Source organism: Pongo abelii, chromosome 4 (assembly GCF_028885655.2).
Source record: "Pongo abelii isolate AG06213 chromosome 4, NHGRI_mPonAbe1-v2.0_pri, whole genome shotgun sequence".
NCBI classification, from domain to species: Eukaryota; Metazoa; Chordata; class Mammalia; order Primates; family Hominidae; genus Pongo; species Pongo abelii.
The window spans coordinates 35,657,517-35,677,689 of record NC_071989.2 but is presented as its reverse complement, the minus strand read 5'-3'; the positions used below and the strand labels follow the sequence as shown (position 1 = coordinate 35,677,689).

At 37.7% G+C, this 20,173-nt stretch overlaps 1 non-coding gene across 1 annotated transcript; it reads right to left on the bottom strand.

Annotated features, from left to right (window-relative positions):
• Positions 1–13,497: 13,497 nt before the first annotated feature.
• Positions 13,498–13,711, bottom strand: LOC112133675 (small nucleolar RNA U3). Its single transcript, XR_002915296.1, has one exon. It is a non-coding gene; the product is annotated as a small nucleolar RNA U3 (small nucleolar RNA).
• Between the last annotated feature and the right edge of the window lie 6,462 nt (positions 13,712–20,173).

Here is a 20,173-nt window from a genome sequence, read left to right as displayed (position 1 = left end):
TGAGATTTCTTTTAGCAGCATTTTATTGTATGTATACACCACAATTTATTTATTTATTCATCCATTGAGGGATAATGGGTTTCCAGGCTTTTGGTGATTATAAATACAACTGCTATAAAATTTAGTGAACAGATTTTTGTATGGACATAAGTTTTAATTTCTCTAGAGTAAACACCTAGATATGAGATTGCTAGGTCATATGGTAAATGTTTGTTTAGCTTTATAAGAAATTGCCAAACTGACTTCCTGAATGGCTGTAATGTTTTACATTCCCATCAACAGTGTTTGAGTATTCTAACTGATTTGCATGCTCACTAGCACTTGGTATAGTCATTAACTTTTTATTTTAGTTCATCTGATAGGAATGTACATAGTGATATCTCGTTATAAGTTGTATTTTTTAAAATACTTCCTTTTAAAATAGTTTTATATTTACAGAAAATTTTCAAAGATAGTCAAGAGAGTTCCTGTATACTCCATACTCAGCTTCCCCAATTAATCATATATTACATTAGTATGGTGTATTTGTCACAATTAGTGAACAAATTATTGATACATTATTAACTAAAGTCCATCTTTTTCACATTTCCTTAATTTTTTCCTAATGTCTATGTCTCTTTCAGGCTCTCACACAAGTTACCACTACATTTAGTCATCATTTCTCCTTAGGCTCCTTTTAGCTGTGAGTTTTTTGAATTTTCCTTATTTTTGATGACCTTGAAAGTTTTAAGGAGTACCGGTTAGGCATTTTGTAGAGTGATCCTCTATTGGGCTGTGTCTGATGCTTTCTTACAACTAGATTAACATTACAGAATTTGGAGAGGGAGGCCACAGTACCATTTTTGTTACATCATATCAAGAGTACATACTACTGACGTGACTTGTTGATGTTGACCTTGATCAGCTGAATCAGGCAGTGTCTGTAAGGCTTCTCCACTGTAAATTTACTCTTTCTTTTCCTTCTCCATACCATACTCTTTAGAAGGAAGTCACAAAGCATAGCTCACACTTAAGGAATGCGGAGTTATGCTCCAATGCTTCACCTCCTTGAAGGCCAAGTATCTATAAAAACAGATTATTTGGAATTCTTCTGCATGGGAAATTTTTCTATTCTTTCCCCATTTACTTACTTACCCATCCAATTATTTATTTAAATAAGTGTGGACTCATGGATATTGATTTTACAGTTTGAGTTATAATTCAATACTACTTTATGTTGTTGCTCAGATTGTTCCAGCTTTGTCCAGTGGGAACTCTTTCAGCTGGCTCCTATGTCATTTTGATTTTTTGTTAGGTTTGGCTTTATGCTTTTAGCACTTCCTTACTTTCTGCCACTTCAAGATGTTCAAAGCTTATCTTTTATATTTCCTGCCAGTATAGAATCAGCCATTTCTCCAAGGAGATCTCAGTTTTTAAATTACTGTTTATCTAGTGTTAGTAACGAAGATCTGGATGCTAAGCATGTTCATTCCTTCCAGGCCCTCTCAGCTAAGAGAAAGAAAAATATGTGTGTATATTAATACATGTATATATGTATATCTATAAATAATTATATATTTAGCCAGTGTATTTATATTAAGCTAAGAATGAGTTTATACTGATATTTCCAACTCTAATCCATTGCTACATCGATCCTTCTAGTTTCCTACTCCTCTTGCTTATCTATAAGCCTCACATTCCAACTGTGAGAAACCTGTCTTCCAACATCTGCCATAAATTTACTTTATTGTTCATTTCCAGTGTACACATATAGTGGTTTCAGAATTGCAAATCCATACCCTCATGGGAAGTAACTCTATTTACTAGAGTACACTGCATATTTATAGTTTCTTTTGCTTTTTATCTTACAGATTCCACTCATTTCCAAAGTCACTTAGGTTGGCACCATTTCATCCCCTCTCCTTTAGTGAGGTTATTTTGTACATTTGTAATACAGTTAGATTATTTTGTCACATTCTGCAGTCTTCCATCTTGGGAATCCCCAACCTCCTAAACTTTTTCTTTTATTTGCATCCCTTAAGGTTTACTCCTTGTGCTGGAAGGTTCTGTGTGTTGATAAATGCATGTCATATATCTGTCATTACAGCATCATATGAGAATAGTTTCACTGTCCTAGAAAATCCCCTGTGCTATTAACCTCCCTACCCCCAAATCCTAGTGACCACTGATATGTTTATTATCTCGAAAATTTTGCCTTTCCAGATTCCCATACTAATGGAATTATAGAATATGCAGCCTTTTCAAACTGCCTTCTTTCACCTAGCAATATGCATTTCAAATTCATCCACATCTTTCTGTGCCTTGGTAGTTTATTTCTTTTTATTACCAAGTAGTATTCCATTGTATGGCTGTGCCACAGATTGTTTACCTGTTCACTACCAAAGGACATCTTGGATACTTCCAGCTCTTCACAATCATGTGAAGACTGTGTTTTTTTCTTGCCTTAAGAGGCCAAAACATGCCTTGTAATTTTTTTATTGAAATCAAGTGAACACTAATGCTTTTTAGCTGTGGGTCTTGGATACTTTACTCAATTCTTGTGAAGTTCTGGTGGCAAGGGAGGATTATGCCTACATTACAAAATTGTTGTGAGGATTGCTTAAAAACAGTCCTGTGTAAAGAGTGAGGCATGTTCAGCCAAGGTAAGGTGCATGATTTGGCATTTCTTAGAAGTCAGCCTGCTTGATCTTAGGAAATGCAGGTTCTCCTTCTTCATCTGGTGTTTGTGACAACATTCTCTATTTGGGGATGTCAGGAGTTGGGGAGCACTGAGAATAGAGCACTGAGACCTATGTACTTATGAAAAGTAACTTAGTCTAATGGTTACAAATAAAGTATTCAACCAACCATCAGTTCTGAATATGGTCATCCGTTTTCTCACATTCAGTGCCAGATCATCTCTGAGAGCTGTCAGAATGCACTTAGATCTTAACAACCTGAGGTGTTTATCCTGATGATTAATGAGATACAGTGATAGTCATGGTGGGAAATTGAGAGTCAGGAGAAAAGCAGATCAGACACCAGCATCCATTCTATGATTATTTGAATCAGCTCCAGCTAATAAAGAGTACAGTCACAAAGGAAGATATTTTGAAAGAGAAATATTTGAATTGTCTCTGAGAAAACGCACACACACACCAATCACAGTTATTTTAAGACTTCTTAATATGAATCTAAGTAATTTTAATATGCAGTTCTAGTCCTCTGTTTTTTAGTGGAAAGGAAACTATGGAGTTGAGGATTTGAAGAAAGTCAATAGAAATGATAGGTTTACTGTTATTTATTTACTGTTAGAGACCACATTCTGTATGCAATTGAAACTGCTTTTGCAAAATTACATAAGAGAAACTTTACGTAGTTGACTCCATCCATTTTCTTATCTCTAAGCTGTCTTTGGTCATTCCTGGGCATAAGCCAAGCTAACTTTGGGAGGAATTTACTTTATAGTTTAATCTGAAAGCAAGCATGATAATGGTCCTTCCCAAAACTAAGCCGCCAGTGTAAAACTAATGAAAAACCACCAGGTTAGGGCTATGAGAGGGGCCTGCATTCTGCTAAGATGCAGGGGTCGTTAAATGATAACCAGCCATTGTTCCGGAGGAAACAAGATTTGTAACTTCCCCAATTACTCCTGTAAATAACATCACTACTGTAGAATCTATGATTAGCCTTTTGAGAGATCTTTTCAGACTACTGCATTTCTGAGACCAACTGACTCCACCCGGATGGCGACTCATGCCTCAACTGGTCCTGTGGCCTCTACTCAGAGGCTGAGTTGGCTCACAAAAACCGTTTTCCACACCTCTATGGTTTCATTCTCAACTAGTCCACATTCTTCATTCCCTAGCACCCTGCCCACCAAACTATCCTTGAAAATCCCCTAACCTCTGAGGAGTCAGAGAGACTGATTTGAGTAATAACTCCATCTTCCATGTGACCAGCTTTGTGTCAATTGAACTCTTTCTTTACTGCTATACCATGGTCTCAGTGAATTGGTTTTGTCTGTGTAGCACGCAGGAAGTACCCATTAGGCAATTACACATTGTGCTTCAATTTTTCCTAGTGATGAAAATAGTATTCACAGTAGGCAAAATAATTGCTCCCCAAAGATGTCCATATCTTAATTCTTATATCCTGTGAACATGTTACCTTACAGGCAAAAAAGGACTTTAAAGATGTGATTATGTTGCAGAACTTAAGATGAAAGATTGTACAGGATTCCTCGTGGGCCAAATCTAACCACATGGGTCCTTAACATTACAGAATATTTCCTGGTTGAGGGAGATGTGGTCAGAGGGAGATGTGGTCAAAGGGAAATGTGACTATGGGAGGATTGTCAGAGTAATGTAGTATTGCTGGCTTTTAGGATGGAGAAAGAAGACTATGAACCAAAGAATGCAAGCAGCCTTTTGAAGTTGAAAAAAGGAAGAAAATGGTTCTCCTCTAGATCTTCTAGGAAGGAATATAACTTGTTGATGTCTTGAGTTTAGCCCAGAAAGACTGGTGTCAGATTTCTAAGCAATGGAACTGTAAGAATAAATTTGTGTTGTTTTAAGCCACGAAATTTGTGATAATTGGTTACAGCAACAATACAAAATTAATATAGCACCCATTTCAGAAATTAATAGCATTGTTTACACTAGTTCTATTGCTATTCAAAAGGAAAGATTTCATAGAAGTTCTCCACTATTCAAAAGGAAAAATTTGATAGAAGTTCTGCATGCAAATTTCTAAACCCCAGTACTGTATTAGACAAACTAGCAATATGATACTAATGTATTAAAGGTAACACTGGTTATGATTTTTATTTATAATATTAAAAATATCTTTGAAAAAATATCAACTTTGAACCTCATAATAGCCTGCCTATTTGCAAGCTTAGCGGTATACATGTGGTAGTTGAAATTACTTTCAGATTTTAGGAGACAAGACAGACAACCATGATTTCCGAGTTGCAGAAATGTGTACACTCTGCTCTAGTCTGGAATCTTTTATATACTATTATCAACTAGCTGTATGAGTCACTACATTTCTTCTTCAATAAGTCTCATGGTCCATTGAAAATATTATGAAGAGAAAATGGGAGCAGCAGTGCATTTCCTAGAGCTAAAAACAAACAGCAAATGAATAGGCTCTGGATCCTATTAATCATATCAGAGACTGCAGAGGGGTAGTAGTTCAATACAATTTTTAAAAAACTCAGCACATAATACTTTAAGGAAAAAGAAATTCTAGGCCTTTGTAGCAAATAAGAGAGACTGTCCAGCATCTAGCAATCCATAAAATGAAAAGTTAGACAGTAAGAGCCATTCAAAACCTTTTTGACTTAGATGTTGGTGGGTGAGTACTTCAGTAAATCTGCTCCAGGGAAAACTCAGTCAATTAAATAAGAAATAAGCACATGTGCCCCCATATCAAAAGAGTGATGGCTTTATTTGTTGTGAATCCCCAAGAAGTTAAGTGTTTCTCTTTTACAAAGATTTCTTTTGGAAGAAAGTTACTAAAGGAAGGATGGACCTTGAGAATTGCGACAGAATTATGGTAATTGAAATCTGCTATGAATCGAATTCTTTACACCCATTGGCATTGTGGGATCCTTAATATTGCTCTTACAATTATGGTAATTTACTGATTTTGCTTAAAAAATAGATGAAAGCACATTTGAACTCAATAGGAAATGTGACAAAATAACCAGCAATTATTTCCAAAAAAATTCAGTAACTGCAATCATGAAAACTTTTTTTAGAGCGAGTCAAAAAATTCCTTATTTGTTGAGAACACACAAGCACCTCATTCTCAATTTTGTATTTTATATTTTGGCAAATGTAAAATTTCCTCTACCATTTTTAGCTTGTTTTTGTGTCTAGATGCAGTTAATGTTTTTCAGTACTGTCAGATAGTTGTATGTCAAATGGTATGCATTCAGAGAACTTAGGGAAGTCTTAATTTTTTACTAGATATCAAACACTGAAGCATTCTAGAAATTATCCTAAAGGTAAATGAAATCCAGTGTATCTAATACTACTTATTTAGTTATTGCCGTGGTGCTTAGCTTAATCAAAAATGAATTGTGTTGACACACCTTAGAAAATAAAAGAAAATACAGGTCAGATAATAATACCCTTCAGAAATTATACGAACTGGTCTTCAGGGGGCAGCAGAGGGAGCTTGCTTGTGAACAATAATACCAGTTAGGAAGGTTCAAGCTACCTCTGTTCTCAATGAAATCGTGGGGCTGATTCAGATGTAACCACGAGATATTGATTGAAATTGCTATGATCACTGAGGAAAACCATTTTCCAATTCCGCTGCCACCCTAAGCAGCATATAGAGTTTTGCACTTATATTTCCTTTGAAGAATCTACAGCTGAGCTACAGAGACTTGCAGTTAGTAAGAATTACACATTTGTAAGTGAAGAACAAATTCCAGTAAGTGTTTCCTTTGATGATTAGTAATTGCAAAATAAATGTCTTTACAGAGCAATGTAAACATCTTCTTTCACAATGGCTAACACTAATTAAGCATTTATGTGCAAGACGGTGTTTTAAGGATTTTATAAGTACTAACTTCTAACTACTGTTAAAAATAATAATAATTGGGAGACCATTAGGCTGAGACAGCTCCCATGCTTTGGGTTCCAACATAAGTAACTGAAAGCCAACCCGGAGTGAATGGTCATAGCTATGAAAAGAAAACTTAAGCTTAGCCATTAAGCTTAAGTTCAAATGTGTTATCATCTAATTTTTTAAGCAAAATCAACAAATTACCATAATTATAACAGCAATATTAAGGATCACAAACTGCCAACTAACCTCTAACTAGGGACTTTCCATTTTAGCCCATCAAATGTTCTCTTTGTCTGACTTCCAAGAACACCCTACAAAAAGTTTCCCCTTGGGTCCTCTCAGTGGTGCCCTAAACTGCTTGTGGTATGATGCTGCCTGATTCCTAAATCACTATCTGCTTAAATAAGCTCTTTAAAATGTTAATGTGTAAGTTTATCTTTTAACATCATCCACAACAGCACTATGTGGTAATTCTTGTTATCCCATTTTGCAGATGAAGAAACTGGCTCAAAATGATTGCCGTTTTCCCAAGGTCATGCAGGTAACATATGATAGAGCCAGGAAGTGTGACTCTGTATATTTGGTGTCTTAAATACAACAGAAAACTGCTTCAGTGGGGTGGCATGAGGTGGGGGCTTACATTGATTTATATTAATGCTTTATATTAATGCTATATGCATTTTGTCACAGCTACATTGCTGCAATCATATGTTCAAAGCCAAGAAACTCATGTTAAAGGTGAATTAGGTGAGATGCTGGTCTCAAAGAGCTCTTTGATTCTTCACATTAATAAATCAACATGAAACTCCTGGCAGTTGAATGAATACATAGCCAGACTTTATAAAGATCCTATTTTCAATAGCAGCTTAGCTATGAGTTACTTGAAGACCAAATAAGTGTTTTTCTTTTCTTTCTTTTATTTATTCAATAATTCAGTAAACATTTATAGAGCCTTACTGTGTGCTAGGAAATATTCTAGGTTCTGAAGTTTCAATGATGGCTAAGACACAGGCTTTGTCTTCAGAAAGCTCATAGTCTAGTAAGGATGCCAGAGAAAGAGGTCATTTACAAAGATATGCAAATGTACTATGCTATATTTGAGCAAAGTGCTATGAACGTGCATAAGAGAAATGCCCAACCCAGTCTATGTGAGACAAGGAAGTTGTCTTAAATAAGATATCATTATTTTAACTTCTGGTATTTTAAGATCCTTAATAAAAATAGGCAAAATTACCATGGATTTTTAAAAATAGATTTTTGGTGAGAATTACTTATGTATTTTACAGATATGGATAAGAACTTGAATGACAAAAATTAACAAACAGATGAAGTTCCATGAAATCCTCAAGGGAAGGGACAAATTTATATTGTCAATGCCTAACACAACATCTAGCACCCAGTAGGAGGTCAACAGATGAGAACTGAACTGAATCTGACAGGCATAGAGTGCCTAATCTGAAGCACCATGTTTGAGAAAGACATGGGTCATCTGGGAAGATGCAAAGAATAGAAAAAGAACGGTTGAAGTCTACATGTTAAGTCTTGATCCACAATTGAACTTTCTGAGTTTTTCTGCAGACCTGATGAACTGCAGGAACTAAAATCCTGGGGAAGAGGTTTTTTTCTTAAACCTGATCTACTTCTTCAAAATGTCTTTTGTGGAGCATTACAAAACACAAGTTGTTAGGCATAAACCAGATTTATGTTTCTCACTTAAGCTAAAGAAGTCTAATATGGGATAAAATTATTGCAAGTCTGAAAGTATTTATAAAGAAGTTAGGAATCACCTGCTCCCAAGTCCATTTTTAAAATGAAAACCTATGCTAGACAGTTAAATTGAATTTAAAGTGAATTTTTTAAAAAGAAAGAATTGAAATGTGTCAAGGCTCCACTCAGTTTTAATTGAAGCAGATTTTTCTCTTTTCTTCCAACTCTTCTTCCACTGGAAAATTTGCGAGTAGAAATTGAAGAACAAGGAAGAGGTCAAGTTTGGAAGATGAGATGGTACCACAAAAAAAGCCTCCACAGACTCCTTGAAGAATTTAGTGCCCACTAAAGAACAGAAATGTCAGTCCCTGCCCTACACCTCCCACCTTAGTACTTACTGCCAACAAATACACTGGTAAGAAGAAAGCTCTCAACAGTCTGTTAAATGCCAGAACTCTCAAGGTTGAAGATACTCTCTTGTTTTAAGTTTTTGGAAATAGTTGATTTATGAGGAAGATTCACTAGAAGTAGCTGTAGTTTTTTTTTTCTGTGTTTTCTTAAATTAATTTTTTGTTTGTTTAAAAGAGACAGGGTATTGCTGTGTTGCCCAGGCTAGAGTGCAGTGGCACATGGTCATAGCTCACTGCAGCTTCAACCGCCTGCCTCAGCCTCCCAAGTAACTGGCACTACAGGCGCATCACCATGTCCTGCTGATTTTTGTTTTGTTTTTGCAGAGATTGGATCTTACTTTGTTTCCTAGGCTGGTCTCAAACTCCTGGCCTCAAGTGATTCTCCCTCCTCAGCCTCCCCAAGTACTGGAATTACAGGCATAAGCCACCACACCTGGCCTCTTTTTTATACTCTGTATTACTTTCAAAATTACTCAGCTTTCAAGAAATAAAAAAGTAAAAAATAACTGAATTCCATAAAAACAAATCTGGCTATGCTAAATTATTACAGGAGTCTAGCCTCGGAGCTCAGAATACATTAAACAAAACCCAGCATTCTCTGGGAAATAAACCATTTTAGCAAGAATTGAAATAATGTCATCTAGCTTCTGTGCTGCTTAAGAGCCACTGGTACTGTACATCAGTGTGACACCATTGTGCTAAATGTGGCAAATAAATTCATAACAATGTTGCAAACTGGAAAGATGCTTCACAACTAAATTTCCTTTAGCTGGCATGTCCACACCTACTGTGGTTCTGTTCATAAATGTCAGACCTGAGAATGAAGATTTCACAGGAGAATGTTACAGTTTTAGAGCTGGATATAAACTCAGAAATCAACTGATCCCAAGAACCATTGTTAACCCATCTGCACCAAGATGAGCACAGAGATGAAGAGTGTGCATTTAGAAACTTATACAGCAATTTGACAGTTATTTTATCTTTTGTATCTCATAATTTTAAAAACCTGGGAATTGAATTGTATGTCTTTTGTTTTGAATTTTATTTTCTGGTAATCTATTTTGATTTTACAAAATTATCAGTCCTTGAGAAATTGGAAAAAAAATTTAAGTATTCCTTCCTCACATGGTTTAAGAAGAACTGCCCTTTTGGTCGTACTGAAATACCCAGGGGACAGCCTGGGACATGTGAAGTTAGACTGAGGAGCCAGGGTGTAGGGATGCAGGGTCTCATCTCTTGTTTCAGAACAGCGCACTGTTAATCTAAGTGTTGGGTGTCAGCAGGATAGATAATAGTATGATAAAACTGACAATGATAATATTTATACTGGGAAGTAGAAAAGAAAGTCATATGCTGGAATGGTTCTCTCAAAGTAGGGAGAGAACTTATACTGGTTTTATACCTTTCTACTTTTCCTTCTTCCCTAAATTGTCTACAGAGATGGGAGCTCAGCCAAAAAAATGTAATCAGATGGAAAGAGAAACTGTAATTTCAAAGCTTCTACGTGTGTTTTGTGCTGTGGGAGTGACATAGTTGGTTCTCATTTGGCAGATCATCCGAGCTCAATTTGAGTAGAGGGTAGAAAATGAAACTCTAATTTATGAGAAATTTGGAGGTTTGAAGGCTAAGGTGGTAAGAGAGAGAGAAAGGTCTGAGGAGACAAACCCAGAGGGATCGGAACCTACCTACGAGACATTCCCAGAGGCAGAGAAAGACTGTGGGTTTAGAGCAGCATTGTTTAATATTCCATCTTAAATTAGTGACCATATTGTGCTAGTATATGTGGATATTTCCCTCCATTAGCCCAAACCTTCAGTTGAAAACTGGCCTTGTCCAATTGCTTTGTACTAATGGAACTCAAGGGGGAAAACGAATGGAGTGTTTAGGTATCATGTGCATGTGTGAAGAAAGCATTGGGTGCAGTTTCCATTTTGAGGAAAATTCACAAGCTCATAGGCAGGGCAGTGGCTGAGGCAGACACAGAGAGCAGAGATTGAGAATCCAATGAGATCAGAACATTTCATGAGAAATGACCAGAGGGGTGACTCACTGCTCCTGCCCCTCCCCTGGCCAGCAATCCACACAGATATTTGTGGAGGGGAACTGGGTTTCTCACTGACCTTCAGACACATGCCTAAAACATTGATTTAGTATGTGAGAGGACACATGGGATGGTAATACCATGGGCATCAGGGGAGAAGCAAGCACAACCTAGTGGCCTTACTTCATCAACCAATTCCTATATGCCAAGTATAAAAACCTTCCCCATGTCATTTTATTCATTCTTTAAAGCAACCCAGTGATGGAATTCTATCAGTATCTGATTTTGTAAGCTTTATTTTAAGAAAGCCAAAAATGCAATACTGACAAAGGAAAATTACTGATGGAGGCCAACTTTATCTTTAGATGAGAAAGCTGAGATCCAAAAAGAATAAATGAATAACCCACTCACATGTGATAGTAGGTATCAGAGTCAAGTCAAAAAGGAGTCTGGAAACATTGCTAGATTTTAATTCTTTCACCAGAAGAGCAGAGGACTCAACAGCTCATCCATAAAGCATTTAAATATACACCTAGGATATTGATCCTAAATGACAGCTTTCTTTCATGTCAATCTATCAGAAGTTTCTCTTTTATCAGATTCTCTAGGTTGGCAGTGGCAGTGGTAGTGGCACTTTTTCTTCTCCTCTTCTTCCTCCTCCTCTCCTTCCTCCTCTTTCTCCTTTTCCTTCTCCCCCTCCCATTTCTTGTTATTACAACCACAGAAGAAAGACATGCTCTTCTAGCTGATTATTCCCATAATTCGTTCTGTAATGGCAAAAGAAATAACTAAAAGCAGCCCTGGGCATATCAATAAGCCTTAGCTGGTGATTGAATACCTCAGAATATATACTTACTAGACTCTACAGTTTTGTGCCACGTGCTAAGTCGGTATCCTCCTAATTGGGGACTTTTGTCTGTAGGTCTTGGAACTAATTGAGCTAAATTTTGTGCTCCCAATGAAGAGGAGAGATGGTAAATAAACAATACCATGTGTGAGCCTAATTGGTTAGGCAATCAATCACAAGAAGTTTCCTCTCTTTAATAGAAGTTGAGTTTCCTGTTTGATAGACCAGGGCTCAGTGCCACACCCTGGCTTTCATTAAGGCATGAAACATTGTTTTGTTGTCAGGTGATTCTTGCTCTCACCCAGGGAAACATTCTTTCCTGGTATTTCATAAGCCATAATTTAGTTACACACACCATGACTTGAATAGTTTCCTTGACTCAGAAATGGGGAGTTTGAGTCTTTATTTCTTGTAGTTTATATTTGACTTATTTTTTCATAGACTGGTAACAAAATTGATACTATAAAGATTATCCTATAAACCCCTTTTATTACCTGTTTTATTATCCTTAGTTGGATGAGAAAACTGCAGCTTGGTGTCTACTGTGTAGTAGGTGCTCAGTGAATATTTATTGAACCATTAGATAGACCCAAGCTGACGTTGAGTCACATGGCAGAGCTGTGATGGAAAACCGGTCTTGTAACTTCTTGCTCAAGGCCCTTTCTACTACATTACTATCCATCTCCCTTCAGCCTGCAAACACACCTATCAGCTACTGCTACAACTGCTCATAAGGGGAAATTCCATGTAGAGAGAAGAGAGTCACAGGAGGAGCTTTGGTTCCTAAACATTTGCATAGGCGTCTAGCTCAGGCAAATAGTTGAAAGGCACATTTAAAAAGATGTTGTAGTAAACAAAAGTAGGGCAAATAAGAACACCTCCTCTTCATCACACACACACACACACACACACACACACACACACACGTTTTCTTTCCTGAGTAGGAACCTAAGAGCTCCAGGTGGAAGAGGCATGGGCAGAGAACGGCAGATAGCAGGGCAGGTGGAAAGCGGTGACTGACATTTAGTTTAACCAGTCTTGACAATGGTTTCAAGGGACACATGAAGCTCAAAGTAAGCAGAGGCTACAGGCAAGGTAAACAGGCTGTCTAATATTCTTATGAGGATGGGAAACATCATAGAATTATTGCAACTCTCTCAGGGAAGGAGACTATGAGAAGGGATTGTCCACTTTCATCCACATCTAGGACGCCATGCCCAGCCCTTCTTGCCTTCCTCCCACCTCAGCCCAACAGGCTCCAGTCTATTCCAAAGAGAAATGTCTAACAGAATGAGTTAAGTATCAGCCAACTTTTTAAAAATATCAGTCTGGTCTGCTAGATCCTTTTCTGCTTGGGGACCTCTTCAAATGCTGCTGATTATCTTAGCTCTGTTGTCATGTTCACCACTCTGGCCATTTTATCTGCTCCCTCTAGACCTCATGGGTTATGCTTCTTCCAGAGAGCTTTCTAAAGAGACAAATAACATCAATCATCTGCCTATTAAACCAGAGGAGATTTATTGTTGATAGCCAAAATTATATTAATATATTAATTAGTAATACTTAATGATATTAGTTAATTAAGTATATCAGGAATGCTATACTTGCCAGCAGAGACAGCCTGTCAGTGGCTTCAGGCTGTCAGCATTCTTTTGTGTCACTCTTCTCTTATCTTTGCTGTATAACTGTCAGTGGGTGCAGTAGCCAAACTCAGGAAGACATCCAGGGAAAAGTGATTTCAGAGACTGGTAGGAATGGGATATTAGGAACTGTGGGTGCTAACACTGAAAAATCTGGTAGTTTTTCTTTTCTTTTCCTTTCTTTTCTTCTCTTTCATTTTTCTTTCTTTCTGTCTTTCCCTCTCTTTCTTCTTTGTTTCTTTCTCTTCCTTTCTTCTCTCTGTTTCTTTCTCGCTTTCAATAATAATCACTCAGACTGTGTCCTTTCCCTTACTGTCCCAGAGGGAGACAAAAATGATTATCAGTGGCAAATGGTACTTGCAGCAAAGCAACACCAAGACCCAGCTTCACACTCAGGACAGAACACTGCATGTCCTCCTCATGGTTGCCAGTGTTCTACACGTTCAGAGGAACTTCTCTAGTAATGAGCTATAGAAATGATCCCTGAAAGTATAGTCTTAAATCTAGTCATTTCTTTTCTTGAATCACAGTCAGTATTTCTACTGACCAGAAATTGTCACTCAAATTGACCTGCAGATATGAATATTAGTAAGTCTAAGTGTGCAAAACATGTGTTCCTCTAATTGCTAGCAAGCAGAAAGAAGGTCATAAAACAGCTCTTGACACAATGCAGAAAGTAGGAAAACTCCGAGACTGGCTAGTGACAAAACTTTAAGGATGTTTCTTGCCATCTCTTTACCCAAAAACAAGAGTTATTTTCCTGCTCATAAAGGTCAGGTGTTGGTGCCATTCTAGCATTCAGTTTTTGTGTCTGTCCGAGTGTGTGTAGGCTAAGTGTTTGAATCAGGCCTTGAGAAGTTTTATAAAATTCTGCCAGATCATGATCCATGAGCATAAGGATTATGCTGGTTTGTCGACCAACACATTTTACACCACTCAGCACAGTGCCTGATATTTAGTAGGCCCTCAATAGACACTCCTTCCACAAACAAATAAGTGACAAAAATCCATGAATGGAACACCCTTTGGAATATTTGCTAGGCTTCTACGTGGAATGCCTTTCCAGGTCTTTGCAAAGCAGGCTGCTTCTCCTTTTTCCAAACTCTTCCAATATTATGTTTTAGAGAAGTTTTCCCGAACCCTTCTTTTTTTTTTTTGAGAAGGAGTCTCACTCTGTCACCCAGGCTGGAGTGCAGTGGTGCAATCTCGGCTCACTGCAACCTCCGCCTCCCAGGTTCAAGCAATTCTCCTGTCTCAGCCTCCCAAGTAGCTGGGATTACAGGCACACACTACACACCAGGCTAATTTTTGTGTTTTTAGTAGAGATGGGGTTTCACTCTGTTTGATCTCCTGACCTGGGGTGATCTGCCCCACTCAGCCTCCCAAAGTGCTGGGATTACAGGCATGAGCCACTGAGCCCAGCCTGAACCCTTTTTTTCTTCTTTTTTTTTTTTTTTTAGCGAAGTCTCGCTATGTGCCTAGGCTGGAGTGCAGTGGTGTGATCTTGGCTCACTGCAACCTCCGCCTCCCGGGTTCAAGTGATTCTCCTACCTCAGCCTCCCAAGTAGCTGGGATTACAGGAGCACACCACCATGCCTGGCTAATTTTTGCATTTTTGGTAGAGACGGAGTTTCAGCATGTTGGCCAGGCTGCTCTTGAACTCCTGACCTCAAGTGATCTGCCTGCCTCAGCCTCCCAAATTGTTGAGATTACAGGTGTGAGCCACTGCACCCAGCCCTGAACCCTTCTTTAATATGACCTCAACCCACCCTGATCAATCTCAACTTTCATCCTGTTTTATTTTGTTCATAGTTCTTATTATGATCCAATTACTTTTTTATGTGTTGATTGACTAGCTTGTTTAAAGTATAAATTCCATGGGGCAAAGACTTTGTCTAGTTCTTTGGAAGAACTGCGGTTCCTGGGATACTGCCTGGTGCATGGTAGGCTCCTAATAAACTTGTTAAATTAATGAATTTTTTAAAATGAAAGAATATATTCCTCTAGGTGTACCATAAGGAAAAAGAAGTTTGCAACAAAAGCATTTCTTTTTTTCTCATTTGGTTTAGAACTGGGAATCCTCTATTCCTTTCATCCCTCTTTTGTGTTAATCACATTCCTCAAAACGTTTCTGTGGTTTCTGATATCTAATTGCCTTCTGCTTTCCCCTACCAATTCTCTCCCTATCCTTTGCTCTGATAGAGCAGTTTGTTTTCCTCCTGTGGTGTTACTTGCTCTTACCATGCTGTTAAGAGATCAGCAGCCCCAGTAAAAGGACAACCTTGATGGGCGGAAGTATCAATATATTTTGAATCACTCCACTAAAAGGTTTCTCCATATGGTTTCCATATCAGTTCCTAAGAGAACTGGTAACTAGTTACATATGCCCTACCTCTCTCACTCTCCAGTTTATCATTCAACATTCACAAACATTCCCACTCTTGAGCCTTGAGCCCTCTTAGACCACTTGGCCTCACTACCACATGCTTCAGTAGCCCTCTTTCATCACCTTAGCACCCAAAATGGTTCTTACTTTTCTTGTAGGGCCTTCGTTTTCATTTAGGTCAGTCTATTACTTTATCAAAGATGGAGGTCTACCTTCTCCTTCTTTAATTAAAGTCAATCAATATTTAAAGTATGTTGGGTCCTCAATAGCTAAAGTTCTTTCTACAGCTTCTGATATATTTTCATATTTAAATCAACTAGGAGGAATCTAGAATTCCCTTTAATAGTGAGTGGCACAATTATTTACACAAACTTTTCATGATCCCTGGTCTGCCACAGACTCCAAGAAGAGGAAGAGTTTACCATTTCTTATGTCACCAATTCTAACCATTAAAAATTAGCTCAAAGTTCACCATAAGAAGTGTAGTGGACAAACATCAAACTGACAGATACATTCACCCCATGTCTTGAGAATCTCCAAGGCCATCTTTATAAATGGCTCATATTATTCGTAGCTTGGTTTTTTTTTCACAAAGATTGTATGTTAGAGGACAAAGCATAATTTTTTGGTTTTCATTTGAACACATCACAAGTCAGACCAGTATTATACAATGCACTACCAAGCTAAAAACGCAAATCTTGGTATGACTTAATAAAGCAGGTCTCACTTTTGTGTCCATCCCAACATACCTAAACGATATAGTATACTCCTATAGTTAATGGTGACCCATTATGGCAGTGCTTCCTGTGTAAGGAACAGCTTGAATGATTTATTCAGTTAATTTTTATTCTCTGCCCCCTCAAACACACACATCTCATACAGAACTGAAATATAGAATGAATCTGTATTTATCTACCCTTATTACTGAATAAGGGTATAGTTGTTATTTGGTATTCTTTGATTCCTTGCATGTATAAAATAAATACTCAAGTACCATTACTTGAACAATTTTGTGAGCAAAAGCCACATGCCACACAGATACTGTGAGACTTGTAACCGAATGACACTTTAACACTTTAGTTCATGATTTTAACAAGCTACTTTTATGGGGTAAGAAAGGTCAATGCTTTTATAAGACCAAAAGCTTAAATGCTGCAAAAAAGAATTTTGAACTGGAAAGGTCATGGCAAGTGCTTCATGCTCAGAAGAGATCATCATTTGAAAAATAAAATCAAAATAATAATTGTTTGAAATGAATAATGAAATTGTGAGAATGATTTCGCTCATTTCATGTCATTGTCATAATGAGACAGCACTATCAAAATCACTCAGGGAATTTTTCCATTGAACATATACCTCTTCCCTCCAGCTTAGTATATCCCCATTTTCCAACCTCTATGTGTTTACTGAAAGATTTTCCAAGTGATCATAGAGGCGCCTTCATTTCTACTCCTTCTCTTGGAGTGAGCATTACAAATTCAGTTGGCATTAAGTCATTAGACGATTAAATAGAAAGTCTGAGTGGCTACTTTGAGGCTATATAGCATGTAGAAGAAAAGACGACCTCAGAATTAACAAATCTGCAAATATAGCAAAGCAACAAAAATTTATTAAAGTTCATCACATTCCAGGTAGCACATAGTGAGCACTATTCATGTGCTAGCTGGCTTATTAATTGATTCTCTATTTATTCATGCAACCAATATCTATTAAGTTCCTAAAATAGGTGCTGTGTATACCGTGATATTCCAAATAGTGTTAGTCTTTGCTGTTTTACAGAATTCCCCAGCAGGAGTAAACTCCAGCTGTCCATAGTGGTGACCAGCTCATTAGTGTTTCCTTACTGGCTATTTGTTTTTCCTTGACCCAGTCTCCTATTCCTCCACCTGTGTTTCCGGGACAACCTTCCAAATGAATAACTTGAATTCAGGTACTTATACGAAGGTTTGCTTCTGGGAGAACCTGAACTAAGACACCAGGTGAAGTGTACTTCAAGCAGAGGAAAAGGGAGATAAGAAAGCTCTAATCCTGGCCAAGAGCTCAGCATAGAGGGGCAGAGGAAAGGCAGGGTGGCCAGAGCACAATGAGCAGGGGAGTGCCGCGGGGGGACTGAAGAGGGGAACAATGGCCAAATGATGCCGGAGTCCTGGAAGCTGAGGTATCACTTTCTATTGTTGTAGCAAATTACCATAAACTTTGTGGCTTAAAACAGCATAAAGTTATGATCCTATAGTTGTGGAAGTCAGAAGTACAAAACAGGTCTTTCTGGGCTAGAATCAGAACATTGGCAGGACTGTGTTCCTTTCTAAAAGCCTAGAGGGGGATGCCTTTTCTGCCTGCCTTTTTTTGCCCATAACCCCCTTCCATCCTCGCAGCCAGCAGTGGTAAGTTGGTTCAGTCCTTCTGACAATCCATCACTCTCTCTACTGTTCCCCTCTTACACTTCTGAGGATCCTTGTAATTACATTGGGTCCAGGCTATCAATGTAATTACACTGATAATCCAGGCTTGTCTCCTCATTTTAGGGTCAGCTAATTAACAATTTAATTCCATCTGAAACCTTGATTCACCTTTGCCATGTGACCTAACATATTCACAGGTTCTGGATCTTTGGATGGGGGACATTGTTGCGTCTACATTAACCACGCAAAGGAGCTTGAATTTTTCAAAGAAAGAGAGAAACCAATGGAGAATTGTAAGCTGGAGAGTGACAGCATCTACTTTGTGTTTTTAAAACATCCTTTTTGGCTCCTATGTGGTGAATCAATTGGAGAATGACAAGAGTGAGAATGGGAGGATTAATTAAGAAACTATTGCAAAATTTAAGGGACAAGCAGTGGTAGAGAACTAACATGATGGTGTCAGAGCTTTTTGGAGGTTCAGTGAACAGAATTTGGTGATGGATTAGATCAGGGCCAAAAGAAAGAGGAAGGTTTCAAAAATGATTCCTAGATATCTCTCTTTAGCATTTGAGTGAATGGAGATGATGGTTTACTGACGTGGAAACATTGGTTTAGAAACATAAGACATTCAGGTTTCAACCAGCTCATTTTTAGATGCCCGTGAAATATATAAATGAATATAATCAAGTGTATATATATGAGTCTGGAATTCAAAACTAAAGTCTGGATTAAAGATACACATTTTGAGCCACAGTTATAAAGACAGTATTTATCACCAGGGAATTAGTGCAGTCACCACAGTCGAGAAAAAGAGGTGAAAAATGAACAGGACAGGACCAGTCTTTCAGGCGTAATACCATGTACTCCTGGAAATTATCTGCTCATTCTGCTATTCATTGCTTGTCTTCTCCTCTTTCTATTTTTGCTCTCTAGAACTTCTGTGTGCTGTTTGAATCTTCTCATTCCATACCACGTGTCTCTGATCCTTTTATATTTTCCACTTATTTCTTTTTAGGCTGCCTTTTGGATAATTTTCTCAGTTATGTCTTCCAATTACATGGTATTCTGTGCCTAATCTACTACTTAACACACTCATTGAGATTTTTTTTTTTAAATTCAGTGACTATACTTTTATTCCAGAAGTTCCATTTGGTCTTTTACAAAATTTGAGTTTCCTGTTCTCATATTTTTCTTTTCTTGTCTATTTGTTCTACACCTTCCTTCATCTTATCAAACATTTAAATTTTTCTTAAAGTCTCTTTTAGAATGTTTAATTTTTTTAGTTCTTGGGGGTACAATTGCCCCCATTTGTCATCTGCTATTTATTCCCCAGAGTGATGCATTTCCTTGAGTGTTTTGTGATGTCTGTGAGATCTATCCCAAGAGGGCTTATGTTTGGTGGAAAGTTTGTGTGCCCTGAGCTGTGCACATTTTTCTCCACAGTTGTTTTTGCTCTGCCTCCCTTAGCCCCTGGGAGTGCACCAGCTATGTATTAGTTTTAATGCGAAGAGCCTAAGCTTAGACATTATTTTTCATGGCTTGGTTTTTTCTTCCAAAGATTCCAAGCTGACAGCATATTTCTTTGCCTCCTTTCCAGGCTGGGAGGATTGGGGTTTTCTAATGACATTTTCATAGAGTTATGAATGGCTGGTTTTAGACTTGATAATCCCCACATGCAAAGAGTTTGTGGCTAGACCCCTAAACCAATATTACCTATGGGAAGTAGAACCCCAGCCACAGCCATAAAGAATATATTCCAACCATTAGTCAATTTTTTAAAAAAAGCTTGATTGAAGTATAATTGATATACAAAAAGCTGCACGTTTAATAGATACAATTTGATCAGTTTGGACATAGGCATACACCCGTGAAATCATCACCGCCAAGTAATACACATGTTCATCACCTCCAAAAGTTGTCTTGTGCTTCTCCTTTGTTTCGTTTTGTTTTGCTCTGCTTTTTGTTGCTGTGAGAACACTTAACATGTGATTTATCCTCTTAACAATTTCTCCCAGTTTTATTAAGGTACAATTGACAAATAAAAATTTTATATATATTTACAGTATACAATGTGATGTTTTGACATATATATAGAGAGAGAGATAGATATACCTTGTGAAATGATTGATTCAAGCTAATTAACTTATCTATTGCCTCACATATGTTTTGGTCA